The sequence below is a fragment of the Papilio polytes genome, unplaced genomic scaffold (assembly GCF_000836215.1).
Source record: "Papilio polytes unplaced genomic scaffold, Ppol_1.0 DF824303.1, whole genome shotgun sequence".
In the NCBI taxonomy this organism is placed as follows: domain Eukaryota; kingdom Metazoa; phylum Arthropoda; class Insecta; order Lepidoptera; family Papilionidae; genus Papilio; species Papilio polytes.
In genome coordinates this window covers 2,117,380-2,123,982 of record NW_013524901.1, presented here as the reverse complement: position 1 = coordinate 2,123,982, position 6,603 = coordinate 2,117,380, and the positions used below count along the sequence as shown (strand labels likewise).

At 30.8% G+C, this 6,603-nt stretch overlaps 1 protein-coding gene across 6 annotated transcripts in view; it reads left to right on the top strand.

The window, feature by feature from the left end:
* The window catches only part of LOC106101242 (protocadherin-like wing polarity protein stan), a 99,442-nt gene that overhangs the window by 6,852 nt on the left and 85,987 nt on the right, over positions 1–6,603 (top strand). For 4 of the 6 annotated variants that reach the window (XR_001225497.1, XM_013280408.1, XM_013280439.1 and 1 more), the window contains exon 2: positions 859–899. The exons of the other annotated variants lie outside the window; for them this stretch is intronic. The gene's annotated coding sequence lies outside the window, so the exon portion shown is untranslated. The remainder of the gene's footprint in view (positions 1–858; positions 900–6,603) is intronic. 6 annotated transcript variants of the gene reach the window in all.

Genomic DNA, 6,603 nt, shown 5'->3' with positions numbered 1-6,603 from the left:
AAAAAAAAAAAAAAAAAGCGAATTTATCTTCTAGTGGTACATTTTAAGTAGTTTTTTTTTTAATTAGTGGTTATTTTTTATATTGGTATTGGGTTTGATTAATCTTTGGAGTAAATTAGAGGACCAGCTACGGTCCTAGTTATCGCGTTCTTATATTAATAAAGAAGATGACTTATGAACTACTACTACTAGCTTTCGCCCGCGACTCTGTCCGCGTGGAATTAAAAAAATCAAAACTGAGTAGCCTAAGTGTTCTTCCAGACTTCTACGTCTATGCCAAATTTCAGCGAAATCCGTCCACACTTTTAGCTTTCAAACTCTAACAAACATCCATCCATCCATCTAAACTTTCGCATTTGTATTATTTGTATGATGTAATAGATACTAAACTATCGCACAACTGTGCGATTGACTTATAGGAATCAAAGTGCGACAAAAAAGTTGTGCGATAGTTTAGTCAAATGTGTTCGCGCGCTCTTAAATGGACATTGTTACGTAAATAGCATGTTATAACGTAATAATAAAGGGCCAACAAGGTTATGGTTTCATCGATTGCGTGAGTACAGAACATACGTTTAAACATAGCGCCTCTAAGCTCACCATTTTGAACCATTATCTGATTAGATCGTTGTTCTACACTTTATGTATGATTTTGACTCTTACTACAAAGAGAATAAGGTGCAATATACCTTTTACTATTTAACTACATCCCTTCGGGCCATGATGACATCTGATGGTCAGTAAATGTCGATTTCTCTGATAATCCAGACCAGAAATATTTCCATGTCTCATTGACAGTTTTGATGTTTTTGTAAAGATGTTATATTCAATGTTTTTATATTGATTTTTTGTTTGCAGGATCGTTGGGTGGTGAATTTTAGTAGGATTCTTTTTTTAAGGTTAGTATTGACATAATAGATTTTTAAATTAATTCACTTGTTTTGTTATTAATTCATATAAAGGTCTGAGGCTGAATAAAGCATTTATACTTATCTTAATTACGTTTTTAATGGAATTGTTTATTTTGCGATTTCATAAGATGCCTAACAATTTGCATAGCAAGGATTAAATAATGTATGTATTTTTTTATGTTTTTAAAATTTATAATAATAGTAACATTTAAAATTGAGTTACGTTGGCTACATTTTATAACATAAATGGAATGGTATTCGTTACTGTTACTCGTGAAATGAAAAATAATTTTAAAGTTGTACATTTACTAAGTTTCATAACTTGTGTAAGTCACGTACAAACGTTTCCTAGAAACGAGGAATGTGTGCAGAAAGCCACGATTCTTGCTTTTTAGAAATACTTTAACTGAACATTGATTTACTGGTCTACAATTTGCTGAGAAAAAACTTGACGATTTATTGATTTTACTGTTTACGTATTTTTTATTGTTACTTTATAAGTTGCCCGTGACTGCATCCGCGTGGAATTAAGATAGAAGTAAGAGTAAGTAGCCGATGTGTTCTGCCAGAATATGCTCTACATCTATCCCAAATTTCATCGAGATCCGTTCAGCAGTTTATGCTAGAACTCTAATAAACCACCGTCCATCCATCTAAACTTCATTTTTTATTCGCATTCATAATATTAGTAAGATATTCTAATGTTTAATTTTTTCGCAAAGCAAGATTAAATTATTTTGACATATTACATAGCATATAACTAGAATTTTTAACCTATTCAACCCTTTTATTACTTATTCGTCTCAACAATAACAATGTCCTCACATCATTTGCATTTCGCGTATGAAAATTATTCAAATGAGTCGTCAAAATATGAGTTAAATACCGTTAGCCCTTTTGTAGTTAGGGCTGCCAACTTTTAAGAAATAGAAACTGGCTTCAAAAAATCGTCTATCAGTGACTTATGGCTTGAATGTGGGGTCCCGACAAGGATGGTGTAATGACAAAAAAGTTCAGTCAAACTCTAAGATGTGACAACCCTGTGTTGGGCAAAGTGACAGTCGTTTATCCGAGAGGTCTCATGCTAACCGTTGACGCCAAAATATCACATGACTGACGGAATATTAATAGAGTTATTTACATTTTTAGATTAATCCATTTAGAAACTGTGTTTATTTTATTAAGATGAGTATTGCTACTGTTTTGTTAAAGTGCTTGGCTTTGACAATTTTATAGTTTTAATTTAAATTCCTTAAATTATTCGACGCGGGGCTAAAATTCCCAACACAATAATCAATTTTAGTAAATATTGTTTGTCTATTATGATCTTTGTCATCAGCCTTTATCCGCCCAATTTTGGACAAAAGTCTATGGTCGTCCACAATGTTCGGTCTGTGGAAGTTCTATATTTCTCTGTCTTATAAAACCTAGGTATTTAGTTCGGTAACTAGAGAAACTAAACTAAACTATTAACTCAAAATGTAAAGATCGAAACAAATACTTTCGGGCTTAGGAATAGATGTATTTTGTATCAATTTTTGTACAAATACGGCCACAGGTTTTCCGCCGCCCCGCGCCATGTTTTCAAAATGGCGGAGTGGCGTACGAGACTCTTTACGACTTCCGTGAAAATTATAGCCGTGCTGGGGCGTTAAACTTTTATATTACCATGTTGGTCCCGTGTAGGGTGTTATAATAACATTATTACTGCAAAAAGGGTTTTATTATATGTGAAAAAAAAATAATATTCAATTCAACAAATACCCATTTAATAAATAGTCCTTTTGGTCTTGGTAAAATTTTAATTCTTTTACAAGTTTGTACAAAAAATAAATAATCAATACTTAAAGTAGGATAAAATTCATAAATACATTTGACAAAATAACATCTTCCTTCTAAGCCCTTAAAGTGATCGTAAAATAAGCCTAAATTCGCGTATGGCACGCATAAAAACTGTTAACATGCAATTATCCCATTGAAAACAGTCGTAAAACTATGTTATTGAAGCATTTCGACTCCCCAGTCACGCAAACTCCTTGACAATAAACTTTTGGGATATCAAGAAAGTATATTTCGATTTGTACTTGTATATTTCTAATAAGAATGTTTCCGCGAAATCGACAAAGAGTGGAATTCATTTGAGAAAAAAATCCTACTCCTTTTGGACAAAAGATGGCAAGAGATCGATTTTTGTAAGGTAAGTATTTTTTGTTACTTCATATTATTTCCAGTATTTATTAGTTTTTTGTTACATAAACATTATGACGTATTAATTATTTTATTCTGCATGTAATTTATATAACGATTGTTTAAAATATCGTGTTACTTATTTAGGAAAACAAATTGTTAAATGAAATTGAATTTAAGACGACATATTTACGTCTTACTCTGTCTTTACTTCTAGTGGTAAATGTACATATGGTGGCATATGACGATTTTATAAGGGTAATCAGAGGTATTTTAATTACGATTTGCGTTTTCCTTTACTACAGATAAGTACTAAAGATACGTCAATCGGAGCATAAAAGTGAGACGTAGATAAGAACGGTATTTGGTAATTAAAAAGTAGATGAAACAAATTTATTATCTATATTACAGATACAAATTTTCGTATGCATATTTTCTATCGTCCATTAAAGATAACCCATGATTAACTTATACCGAACGCCGCTCTTAAATTCAAAATACCTCTGACACCCGCTTATTACGACCCGAACGCATTCGAAAACTCGCAACCTTTCGAAAAAAGATGATTGAAGACTTACAAAAAAATATTCAAAAGTTTAATATCCCTGGCAGGTAAAAGGAACTGGTAGGTTAACAAATTATTTTTGGAATTCGTTTTTTTGACCACTGAAAACCATGTTTTATCTTAAACACTTTCAACATCATATAGAACTTTTAAAGTGATTTTAGGCATTATATTAATTTTGTTTAGAAGTTATAATAATTATGAAATGTATTGATTTGATTAATACTCTATTAAAATATTTAAATCAAAAGTAATTTAAAAAGTGACAGAATAAGTTAACAACAAAATGAATAAACTTATTAACTAATATTGTACGAAAAAGTATTTATGTTAAAAAATGTCTTATGAATTCTTAAAGATAAATTCTACGAAAGTCTCGGCAATATTACACAGGGGACTATTCCGAATTCATAATCGCTTATTAAATTGTTCGAAATTGTAGAAGGTGTGCGGCTGAATTGAATACAGTTTCGGAACTTTTAATATTCCTTTTTTATTCTTTTAAACTTACATAGTACATGGTGCTCAATTAACTCAAAGAGGTTTTAATCTATGAAAAATATATCTACAGAAATAAAATAAATATTGCAAAATTATTTGCGTCACAAAACGTAAAATAATTAAATTGAGATTGTTTTTAGTGTTTATGTTGAATTTTATTAATAAACTGTAATAATTTGCTCTCTTCTAAGAAATATAATATAAAGCAATCAACGTCGAAGCGGCGAGCATTTCACCTTCTCTTTCATAATTTACTCATTTCAATTAAGGTGAGGTACAAAGTGACGGTCCAAATATTAAAGCGTAGGTTTCCACTGCCTATACAAAATATTGTCATCTCTTTTTTTTTAAATAGATTGAACTGGAGGCCATTATTTCTTTAGACAAGATTTTCATCAATGGAAACTTTGCTCCAGTCACTAATTTCAACGAATATTATTAAATTTTCATTTTGTTCTCGCTTTTATATTTATTAGGATTGATGACTGAAATGATTACTTTTTTATTCCAGAGATATGATATTAAATACTTAATTGCAGTTCTAAAAACTTAATGTATTGCAATACTTAAGAACATTATTATCTATACTATTATAAAGAGGAAAGATTTGTATTTTAGTATGTATTGAAATAACTCAAAAACTATTGGGTAGATTTCAAAAATTATATCACCATTAAAAAGCTATATCAGTGAGTATATTTTTTAAATGACGTAGGTGGAGTCGCGAGCAAAAGTTGGTTTTAAATCATCATCATCAACTTGCCCTTATCCCTTATGGAGGGTCGGCGCAGTATGTGCTGCTCCATACATCACTATCAGCCGTCATATCTGAATCCACTCCTTTCTTAAGCATATCCTCTTTCACACAATCCATCTGTAATTTTTTCGGTCTTCCTTTTCCTTTAATATTATTCGTAATTGTTCTTTAGTAAACAAGTAAATGCCAAATAAGAGTATGTTAAGAGTCCGATAGCAAATAAGACATTTGTATTTTATTATCATTGGCGACTTAAATATAACGGTACACTTGTCCAACTGGTTACGACTATTTATTAAGATTTATAGATTCAAATACAAAATGTTAATCATATTGATAAACGTTTATAGACTTCTAATTAAATCTATATTAATATCTATTCTATATTCTATACTATTATAATAAAGCGTAAACACACACTTCTTTGTTGCCTAACACGTCAGCAATTACAGCATATTTTTGAATAATTCTCTTTTTAATAAGCCCTACACTTACGTCATGCTTTAGGCTATAAATTTGCACGTCATTAAAATTAGGAGGTAAACATTTTGGATAAAAACCCTAATGTGGGAAAGAGACCATAAGTTGCTGCCAACATCAAGAAAGATTAGTAGAATTATTGCACTTGTAAGTAGTTATTTAAAACAATGTTATTTTTGATGGTTGGTATTTTTGGTTGAGTTTTGTATTATAAAATAATGGTGGATATTTCATTAATATCAATTTCGTTTCGCCGACACAACGAACGTTCGCGAATATTAAATCCCTATTCATCTCCATTGCCGCTCATTATAGTCTTATTTAGCTTTAAAATACGCCTGGATTTTTCATCTTTCCTTCGCTTATTTAATAAAAACCTTTCCATAGACGAGAAGTTTAACGCCATCAATAAACGTCATAAATAAAAAAGCATTATGCTTTTATCAGAGTTGAAAGGAAAATTCTCTTTGTTCTTTTGTTTTTATACGTCGATTATGAACAAATGAGGGTGCTCGTTATTGCGGTACGCAAATGCATAATGCTGTTTTCAGTATTTAATACATTAGGTCTGATTGTAGATCTCTCCTGGTATAAACGGTGCTATTTTTATGAGCTCTACCTCCTTGAAGCCTTCTCTTTGTTGGCTACAATGTAAACAATAATAAAAGTTTTCAATAACTTTTTAGCGTGTGATGACAAACGCAATATAAATCGATCATTCTGTACCTTTCAAATGTGCGATTTTATTATACAAAATTCATTTCAACATATATCTTTTTAATAAATTCGATTATCGATGTAATATAGGAGCAGTACGTATCCATATTGCTCTGGCGATATTTCATTTTAACCGAACAGAGTGCTATAAAACGTTGATTAAATTTATAACCAGTATGGAAGCACTGACACAGTAAAATTACATTGATGTTGCATAATATTGTAGAAATAAATCAAATAGCGATGTTATATTTTCAGAAAATAACTGACCTTATTTTTATTAGAGCCTTATTTCATACTAGCTGTTCTCGTGCGACTTCATCCGCATAAAATTATGAAAATTTAATTTTTGACCGACTTCCCAAAAGAAGGAGGTATTCAATTCGACCGTATGTTTTTTTTTTTTTATTTTTTTTTTATGTGTGTTACGGCATAACTCCGCCGCTAGTGGACCGATTTGGATAATTCTTTTTCTATCCGAAAGG